Raw genomic sequence first — 10950 nt, forward strand, 5'->3', positions numbered from 1 at the left:
GCCATGTTTTTCACATTTTTGTGTTTTGCTGTTCATTTCACCATTTAAAAAATCTCCTGCAACCATGGTGCCTGAAGTATACCTAGATACAAGGAGGGTGTGAGGTGCACTGTGAAGAAAATACTGAACTTGGCTCATACATGAGTTATAGTGTTATTGGCCCTGAGTTCAAATACAAATAACAAGATGTCTTTAAACAGAAACACATAAAACCAGCTTATTTATTGATCAACTGACAAAATATGTCGTGCGCAGAGACTTGCAGATGCCTAACCCTGTATTTTCCTTAGGAGCAATTGTTCAGTATTCACTAATTTGTGTTTACAGCAACTTTTAGAAAATAACTAACACCAAAATCTGAGAACTGACTCTGTGTGTGTGTATGTTTGTAAAATTTCTGAGGCCCCTTCCAGTCTTAAGGGTGTATGATAAGAGCCCCTCATAGATCTTCATGGCATAAAGCATCAAATGTTGGAAGGTTACCTCCTCCAGTTGTTCTTAGGACTTGTAGAATAACAAAAACTCCACCTGGCTGCTGAGGAGTTACTGGGCAGGAGGTGAAAAGACAGAGGACTTGGGGCAAGCTGAGGTGTTTCTTAGACTGACCAAGCTATCTCTGAGGGGACTGAGTATCCTGTCTGGGGGCAGGGGTGGGTGGTTAGGGACATGTTCAAACTGATGCTGACTGGCTTCAAGGGGGTTGCAAAAGACAAACACACTTAGTTCTAAAAGGAAACTGAACCAAGTGGACTCTCAGTTCATAGGCCATTTTTATGATTTCAAAAGGCCTTATAGAAATTGCACATTTATATATACTGTGCCCCCCACCAATAAAAATCACCAAAGGTTCAGAACATCCATATTCAGAGCCCACTTTCTACTGAATCAGAGCGTCTGGGAGTAAAGCCTAGGCATGAATGTTTAGTTTCTCCAGGTGAGTCTAAGGAGCCTCCACTAGCCTAGGTAAAGAATTCCTGGGTTAAGAATGGGTCAGCTTAGTAAAATCTTCACCTGATCAGACAAGGGGCAAAGAATCTCCCCTTTTCCTCCCTATCCCTAGAGCCTAGCACAAGGCAGCACTTTAGCACTTAGCGACCCCATGGACTGCAGCCTACCAGGCTCCTATCTATGGGATTTTCCAGGCAAGAGTACTGGAGTGGGATGCCTTTGCCTTCTCTGCCAGTAGAGGCTCCCCAGGCCTAAATCCTTTGGTAGGTGACCACTTCACCTGCCGCTCCCACAGTAATTCCGATGGGATTTTATGTCAATATCGGTCCCTTCAGCCCCATATTTGGTTCCCCGGGGCTGTGAGGAAAGAGAGGGGACCTGTTCAAGGGTAGAACTAGGTGCCAGCAAGCCCAGCCCCCACTAGAGCTTTAAAATACTTGATTTCCTTCCAGGCCAAACTTCCTAGCAAGGTTCCAGTGGGCTGGGCAGCCAAACCAATTCCAATTTGGCTTAGGGTGCCCGGCCTTCTGAAAAGGAGGAGCAGAGGAGAGGACACAGTTGGGGGTGGGGGGGAGGGGAGAGAGAAGAGGCCCGAGGAGAGCTTGGGGACCCCCTGCACAATTGCCCTGAAGCTGCTGGTGGAGTTTGGAGTCCTGCTGAATCAAGAAAATTTCGCAGCAGTCACTGGCAAGAACATTTTGATTGAGCCTTGTCTTGGGTTTTGTTTGGTTGTGTTTTGTTTTGTTTCTATTTGGGGGTAGTGTTATCTGCAAAGGCGGGTGAAGGGCAGTGGTTGGATTTTGCAATCAGTGAGTGGCATTCCCCTGTCCGTTGTGTGTCACCAGCTGGGCAAGGTCCTCTTGTCTACTTTCTCCCCAGTTCCAACCCCTCTAACCTTCCCCGCATTTAAAGTAGCACTGTTTGTGTCCAAGTTTTAGTTTACACAGATTCAGTTGTTCTAGGGATTTTGTATATCTCCTTTTTTCTTGCTTAATACGAAGTTGAAGAGCTGTTCCTAGCACCCTGCTGTTGCATACACTTCCCTATGTGCATCCCCCACTTTTGATGGACATGAAGGGGCTTCTGGCCTCCCACTACATCACTTGGTGAGAATTCTCTGGCCATGTGGGATGGCTAGCATTAGAGAATACCCCCCTTGCTCTCATGTTCAGTTCACTGCCAAACTGGCAACAGTGTTTGGCTTGAAATAGCTATAACTATTCTCCCAGGTTTATGGTCAATAAAACAAGGACAGAGAGTTTAAGCAAATTGAACCAGGTCTGATTTTAAAACCTGTCTTCTCGACTATTAATGGTCATCACATTCTTCTAGTAATTCAGTGATTACTAGTAATTCTAGTAAATCACTAGAATTCTAGTAATTTTCTAGCCCACCAGCCTCCTCTGTCCATGGGTTTTCCAGGCAAGAATACTGGAGTGGGTTGCCACGCCCTCCTCCAGGGGATCTTCCCAACACAGGGATCGAACTAAAGTCTCCCACATTGCAGGCAGATTCTTTATTGTCTGAGCCACCGGGGAAGCCCCTGAACCACAAGGGAAGCTCTTTAAGAAGACTGAGAACCAAAGAATTGTTTCTTTCTAACTGTGGTGCTGGAGAAGGCTCTTGAGAGTCCCTTGGACAGCAAAGAGCTCAAAAGAGTCAATCTTAAAGGAAATCAACCCTGAATATTCATTGGAAGGACTGATGCTGAACCTGAAGCTCCAATACTTCGGCCACCTGATGCAAAGACCTGACTCATTGGAAAAGACCCTGATCTGGGAAAGATTGAGGGCAGGAGGAGAAGGGGGTGACAGAGGATGAGATGGTTGGATGCCAAGATCGACTCAAAGGACATAAATTTGAGCAAACTTAGGAGATAGTGACAGAGAAGGCAATGGCACCCCACTCCAGTACTCTTGCCTGGAAAATCCCATGGATGGAGAAGCCTGGTGGGCTGCAGTCCATGGGGTCGCTAAGAGTCGGACACGACTGAGCGACTTCACTTTCACTTTTCACTTTCATGCATTGGAGAAGGAAATGGCAACCCACTCCAGTGTTCTTGCCTGGAGAATCCCAGGGACGGGGGAGCCTCATCTATGGGGTCGCACAGAGTCGGACACGACTGAATCGACTTAGCAGCAGCAGCAGCAGGAGATAGTGAAAGATAGGGAAACCTGGAGTGCTGCAGGCAGTGGGGTCACAAAGGGTCAGAAACGACTGAGCCACTGAACAACAACAATAAGCGTCAGGAGATTAAGCTTCTGCCCCTGCCAGAGGGCATATAGAATGTCCTAGAGGGAAGGAGATAAGGAAACCAAGAAGAGGCAGTGAAGGAGGCATGAGGAGGAGACCCACACCCAGGAGAACCATCCCACCATCCTCCTACAACTCACCAGTTCTGTCTTCCACTTGGCGTGACAGCACCAGAGCATTGTCACATTGTGCCTGTTGTCTTTGAAAATGAGATTAGCCCGTTAACCACTCCTCACTCTTATGGCTTTACTCCAGCTCCTTAGCTGAATATTCAAGGTTCTCCACCACAACCTGACCGTGTCACCTTATCTCTCCTACCATGCGTGGGTTTGTTCATTTTAAGCCATACCACTTAAGTGTTTTCTTCTAACTATGCCCCTGACTTGGGTTTCCCTCTCTACCTTTGTAAACCACTTAGGAATTGCACCCTCTTCAACCCACTCCAGTATTCTTGCCTAAAGAATCCTGTGGACAGAGGAGCCTGGTGGGCTGCTGTCCATAGGGTCGCATAGAGTCAGACATGACTGAAGTGACTTAGCATGCATGCATGCACTGGAGAAGGAAATGGCAACCCACTCCAGTGTTCTTGCCTGGAGAATCCTAGGGATGGAAGAGCCTGGTGGGCTGACGCCTATGGGGTCGCACAGAGTTGGACAGCACTGAAGCGACTTAGCAGCAGCATATCCCACCCTTGTCCTTTTACATTCCTTCTGTCTGGACTTGTCTTCCTCATCACTTGTTAACTCTGAGAGTGAGGATTGCTAGCTGGGTCCACCTAGTAACTTTGGCACGTTCTCTTCTTTTCTGAGCCTCAATTTCCCCCTCTATGTATTAAGGGATTATTAAGGCTTTCCACACAGCTCAGTGGTAAAAGAATCTGCCAATGCAGGAGACACAAGAGACTTGGGTTTGATCCCTGGGTCAGGAAGATCCCCTGGAGAAGGGAATGGCAACACCCCTCCAGTGTTCTTGCCTTGAGAATCCCATGGACAGAGGAGCCTTGCAGGCTACAGTCCATAGGGATGACAAAGAGTCAGACACTACTGAGCAACTGAGCACACATACCCACACGACCTTCCAGTGGTTTCTATCAACTCCAACCCACATCATTGTGTGATCCAGAACCAGACAGATGTGACTCTAGGTCTTCTGCTAAGCAAATCAAACCATCACGGGAGTCTAATAGGAGTAGAGAGGGTGCAATGCAAACCCATCGTTATTACTGGGGTCCAGCAAGGGCAATGTTCCCAGAATAGGGTGTCAACTAAGAAGTCAGGGACCACGGCTGGGTCCTCTATTTCTCCGGGGCCTGGCATGTGGTAGTTCCAGCTGAACATTGTCAGGTGAATGAATGAAAGCCAAAGACACCCTGTCTGGCCCCTTAGGTCTCCCAGCTTAGAGCTCACACCTCATATTGGGTCCTAGACTTTCACCAACTTCTGTGCATTTTCCCTGCTCAAAGCGCCCACAGACTCTAGTTATACACTTATGGACATTATCTCTTAATCTTCATTACAACCTTTTTAGTATTTCTATTTATAGATCAGGAAAGTGAAGGTCAGAACGATAAAGTAACTTGTCCAAGGCTATGGAGCTGGGATGTGACTGAGCTGTGACTTCATCCGAGCACCATATTTGCATTCTGCAAGAGGGAGCTAGAGATGAAATATGGGAGGGAGTTAGCCAGAGAAAAAGGAAAGACAGAACAGGAAAGTGAAGAGGAGAGAGGAAAGTTCCTGTCAACCCCAGGATGTCATGATTATGTTTGTTTTCTATTGCCACATAACAAATTACCACAGACTCTGTTGCTTAAAATAGCGTACATTTATTATCTCATAGTTTTCATAGGTTAGAAGTCCAGGCATGATTTTGCTGGGTTCTCTGCTTCAAAGTACCCACAAACTCCCTTCTCAGGGTTTTAGCAGGCTGCAGTCCTGAAGTTGGCAGGGACTATGGTCTCTCATTATGGGCTTCAACAGGGAGTTGAAGCCAAGAGAATTCTATACAAACAGACAAGTGTGTTGAAATAGACAAGTGTGAACAGACACCAGAAACAGGGCTTCTCTTCTTGTAGACTCCCACACAGTTAACTTTGCCACAGTTGCTGCTCTTCATACAACCCACTGTAAAAGCACGTTGTTTGCTGTTTGTCTGCCCAGTTGTGTCTGACTCTTTGCGACCCCAAGGACGGCAACACACGATGCCTCCCTGTCCCTCACCATCTCCCAGAATTCATATGCGTTGCATGGGTGATGCATCCAGCCACCTCATCCTCTGACATGCTCTTCTTCTGCCCTCAATTTTCCCCAGCATCAGGGACTTTGCCAATGAGTCGGTTGTTCACATCAGGTGACTGTAATACAGAGCTTCAGCTTCAGCATCAGTCCTTCCAATGAGTATTCAGGGTTGATTTCCCTTAAGATTGACTGGTTTGATCTCCTTGCTGTCCAAGGGACTGTCAGGAGTCTTCTCCAGCACCACAGTTCAAAGGTGTTTGGCACAGTCTTTGGCACTCTGCCTTCTTTACAGTCCAGCTCTAACAACCGTACGTGACCACTGGGAAGACCATAGCCTCGACTATACAGACTTTTTTCAGCAGAGTAATGTCTCTTCTTTTCAACACGCTGCCTAGGTTTGTCATAGCATGTAGGCCGTACCATTCTTGGGGTCTTCATTTCCTTTTGAGGAGTCCTGTGTTACATAAAACTTGAACAAATTCGTATGCTTTTCTCCTGTTAATCTGTTTTATGTTGGTTTAATTCTCAGGTGCAGCCAAAAAACATTAAAGGCCCAGCAATATAAACCCTATAGTACCCGCTCTGCTGCACTCAGGGCCCTCATCTGTGCCACTCCCTCTCTGAAATAGGCTTTTCCCCACCAACACACACACACACTTTTGTCTGGCTAACTCCTATTTATTCCTCAGCTCTCAGCTGAAAGGTCACTTCTTCCCCCAGGAAGTCACTGCTGATCTTCTACACTAGGGCTCCCCTCTGCTCACTCTAAACCCCCATCCTCCTGTCTTTTTTTCCCCCATGTACTCGTCACAAATAGTAATTACTTGTTGATAAATGTCGATCTCCTTTGTTAGACTTTTAGGATCTAAGAGGACAGGGACTGAGTCTGCTCTAGTCTCTGACATCAGTGTTTAGTACAGAGGCCAGTGTGTGTTAAATACAAAACTGTACCAATGACTGAATAAAGAGATCTTGGATTGACCTTTCAGGAACTTCAACTACTTGAGTAGTCTCATAGAGAAGAGACTTGTGGTAGCCAAGGGGAAGGAAAGGTTGGGGAAGAATGCATTAAGAGTTTGGGGTTAGCAGATGCAAACTATTATATCTAGAATGGATAAACAAGGTCCTACTGTGTAACACAGGGAACTATATTCAATATCTTGTGATAAAGCATAATGGACAAGAATAGGAAAAGGAATATATATGTATATAACTCAATCACTTTGCTGTACAATAGAAATTAACACATTCAATAAGATACAATTTTTCAAATGGAATAGTCTCTTACCTATAGTATCTTTCCCACTATGCTGCTGCTGCTGCTAAGTCACTTCAGTCGTGTCCGACTCTGTGCGACCCCATAGACCGCAGCCCATCAGGCTCCCCCGTCCCTGGGATTCTCCAGGCAAGAACACTGGAGTGGGTTGCCATTTCCTTCTCCAATGCATGAAAGTGAAAAGTGAAAGGAAGTCGCTTAGTTGTGCACGACTCTTAGTGACCCCATGGACTGCAGCCTACCAAGCTCATCCATTCATGGGATTTTCCAGGCAAGAGTACTGGAGTGGGGTGCCATTGCGTTCTCCGCTTTCCCACTATACCTCACTCTGAAAATGAAAATTTTTACCTATTATAGATATATGTTGAATAAATTAATTAAGAATTTTTAAATTGGGTAGAAGAAAACCTAGAAAAGAAGTGCAGGGCATCATCTGAGACGTAGGAAAGCAGGAAAATGTGGAGCCACAGACAAGTACATGTTGTTATGCATCTGTCAAAACCCATAGCATATGCAACCGAGAGTGAACCCTAATGTAAACCGTGGAAGTCAGGTGATAATGACATATGTATGGAGGTTAATCTTTGGTAACAAATGTCCCACTCTGGTGGGAAGCCATGCCTGTGCAGTGGCTAGAGGATTTATGGGACTCTCCATACTTTCTCAGTCATGTCTGACTCCTCTCAATCCCACAGACTGTAGCCTGCCAGGCTCCTCTGTCCGTGGAATTCTCCAGGCAAGAATACTGGAGTGGGTTGCCACTTCCTTCTTCAGGGGATCTTCCAAACCCACGGATTGAACCTGGGTCTTCTGCATTGCAGGCATATTCTTTATCCTCTGAGCCATCAGGGAAGCACTTTCTACTCCATTTTGCTGTGAACCTAAAACTGTTCTGAAAAAAAAAACTGTCTACTAAAAAAACAAAAAAGGCCACAGCAGAAAATGTTCAAGGAGGAACAGGTGTTTGGTCAGGAGAGTTAATTGTTGCTGAGCCTGGGACAAGGATGGAAATATGTCCCTCGGTTAGTGATGTGATTACACTGGTTACACTGGTCTCACTTAGGTGAGAGCAGTTTCTGCCAAGTGATGGGGTGGGAGCTAGACTGGAGAAGACTTATGAGAATGGAAGGCAAGAAAATTTTTAACTGAAAATGGAAAAGCCTTTCAAGAAGTTTCACTGGTGCTCATGAAAGAATATCACATGAGTAGGGCAAAGGATATTCTCTTGCCAAAGAGGACAGAATGTGAATGTGCTCAAGCCTCTGGATTAGCTGCTAAATTCCTATGACAGAGGCGTCTGCTCGCTTGTCCCATGAGTGTGCAATCAGTAAATTCCATGCTGCAGGAAATCTTACAGGTCAAATGCCCCACATTCTTTTTTTCTCTTTGGCTGTGCCAGTCTTAGCTGCAGTATTTGTGATCTTAGTTGCAGCATGTGGGATCTAGTTCCCTGACCAGGGATTGAACACAGGCTTCCTGCATTAAGGGAGTCTTAGCCACTGGACCATCAGGGAAGTCCTGCCCCAGGTTCTTTAATAAATAACTTTTGAGGGAAAGACAGGGCTAGAAGCAGAAGCTGAGGGTTTTTAACAAGCTTTTAAGAGTTTTCTTTTTTTTTTTAATTAGCAAGTCTGAACTATAATGTCTAGAGAAGAATATTTTTGTGATAAAATTGTTAAGAAATGCAGGAAAGTCATCACCATAAAAAGTCAGGAGGAAAAAGAAAGTCATGAGAGTTGTTACTTTTAAGGGGTAGGTGGGAGCAGTGAACGAATCAGGGCACACGAGATTTCTGGGTGGTGGTGTTATCATAACTCATTCAGCTCGAGAGGAAGAAGTCTGGCTGTAGAGAAAAGAATCACATGGAGAGAGATACATGAAATTGAAGAAGGGTTGTGTAGGTGTGTGTGTGGGTCTCACAATGGCAGAAGCAGGCAGGAATCACTGGGGCAGTCATTCTCGTCCCTCTCCCCATGGTGCTCTGAGGTTCTCAAGCCCTTCCACTTCTGTGAGGCAGAAAGGGCAAGGGTTATTCTCCCGATTTTATGGGTGGAAAAACTGAGGCCTGAGTGTGTGTGACTTGCCCCAGGTCACACTGCTCATCAAGGGTAGAGGCTGCCCAGATCCCAGGCCCCAGCCCAGGAGTGAGCAGGGCAGCTGGCTCACCCAACGCTGCCCTGTCCCCTGCAGGAATTGCTGAGATTCTGATGAACAGACCCAGTGCCTGCAATGCCCTGGGGAATGTCTTCATCAGTCAGGTGAGTAAGGGCGGGCACCAGGGTGGGCTGGGGCTGAGCTGAGAGGTATCTGATCTGGTCTCCTCTGCAGCTGCTGGAAGCTCTGGCCCAGCTTCGGGAGGACCGTCAAGTGCGTGTCCTGATCTTCAGGAGTGGAGTGAAGGGTGTGTTCTGTGCAGTTGAGTTTCCTTCCTTGCCCCCAACCTGGGACTCAGCAGGGCTCCCACCAGCCTGCATGCAGGGGATACTTAGGTCATTTCTAGCACAGGACTCAGGGCTTCCCAAGTGACGCTATTGCTAATGAACCCGCTTGGTGACACAGGAGACACAGGTTCGACCCCGTGTTGGGTACATCCCCTGGAGGAGAAAATTGCAACCCACTCCAATATTCTTGCCTGCAGAATCCCTATTGACAGAGGAGCCTGGCGGGCTACAGTCTATAGGGTCGCAAAGAGTCAGACATGACTGAAGCGACTTAGCACACAGCACAGGACTCATTCCCATTTAAAGATATGCACTCAGAGGTGAAATTCCTTGCTTAGAGCAACACAGCCAGTGAGAATTCGGTTAGAACTTGACCTTTCTGACCCCCAAATCCCTGTTCTTTCTGTTCTGACACTGCATTGAGGAAATGAGAAAACGGAGTCCAACGACACTCACCACGTCTGTGGCCAAGATAGGACTGACTTACTGCCCCTTTGCCCACTACAAGATTTCAGTCCCTGTCAACGAAACTCTTCCATGTCTCTGCACCATTTGGTCCTCACAACAGGGCAAGCACCACGCACTTGCTTTCTGAGACGAGAAATGCTGCATCCCAGGCCCACTACAAGAAGCAAGCGAATGAGAGTTGAGCTAAGAACTGACTCTGCGGTGGCTCTGGAGGGGACACCGGGGAGACAGGAAGAGGCTGCGGAGGGCGAGGGTGGGAAGCGAGTGATTCTTAGGCAGTTTCAAAGGCATGTGGCTCAGTCCCCAGGCCTCAACTGTCAGGATCCCCGTGAGCAGCCTGGGGCGGGAGGTGGCAAGAGAAGTATGTGGACCAGTCTGCCTGACCCCACTGCCCTGATCGAGGCCCTCCTCCTACTCCAGCCTCTTCCTTTGGCTCCCCCCATGATCTGATGTCTTCCATCACAGTCACTTCATGACTGTTAGCCCCACTCCTCACCCCTCCAGCGAAGGACAGGAAAGCAGGGGGCGTGCAGGAGGTCTGAATCTGCCCCTGATTTGCTCTGGAATCCTGGGCTAGTCCCTGTCTCTCTCTGTGCCTCAGTTTCCCCATCTGTCACTGAGGGGCTAGGACGAATCAGACTCCCAAAGGCTCTCCCAACTGACTTTCCCATAATCTAGGACTTGCAGAGAGTACGTTCACCCCCTATTCATGACTCAGGCTCCGGCTGTCTGGGCTTCAGTGAACCTCCACTGTCACTACTCTCACCAAGGACCCTGCCCCCCCCCATGCCACTGTCCCTGCACTCACTCCTCAACCAAGCCCTTCTTTTAAAAAATAATTATACCTGCTGTATGCCAATTATTTCTCAATAAAACAGGAAAAAATAATAAAATTTTATTACTATTTAATGTATTTTTTGAGTTGTCACAAATATATACATTACACAAAATTTATATTTTAATCACTTTTAAGTGTAAAATTCACTGGTATTAAGCACATTCACCAGAGACTGCAATGGCACCCCACTCCAGTACTCTTACCTGGAAAATCCCATGGACGGAGGGACCTGGTGGGCTACAGTCCATGGGGTCGCTGAGGGTCGGACACGACTGAGCGACTTCACTTTCACTTTTCACTTTCATGCATTGGAGAAGGAAATGGCAACCCACTCCAGTGTTCTTGTCTGGAGAATCCCAGGGACGGTGGAGCCTGGTGGACTGCCATCTGTGGGGTCGCACAGAGTTGGACACGACTAAAGCGACTTGGCAGCAGCAGCAGCAAGTACATTCACAACGTTATTCAATAATCACCACTATCCATTTCAAA

The sequence above is a fragment of the Bos indicus x Bos taurus genome, chromosome 3 (genome assembly GCF_003369695.1).
Source record: "Bos indicus x Bos taurus breed Angus x Brahman F1 hybrid chromosome 3, Bos_hybrid_MaternalHap_v2.0, whole genome shotgun sequence".
Classification (NCBI taxonomy): domain Eukaryota; kingdom Metazoa; phylum Chordata; class Mammalia; order Artiodactyla; family Bovidae; genus Bos; species Bos indicus x Bos taurus.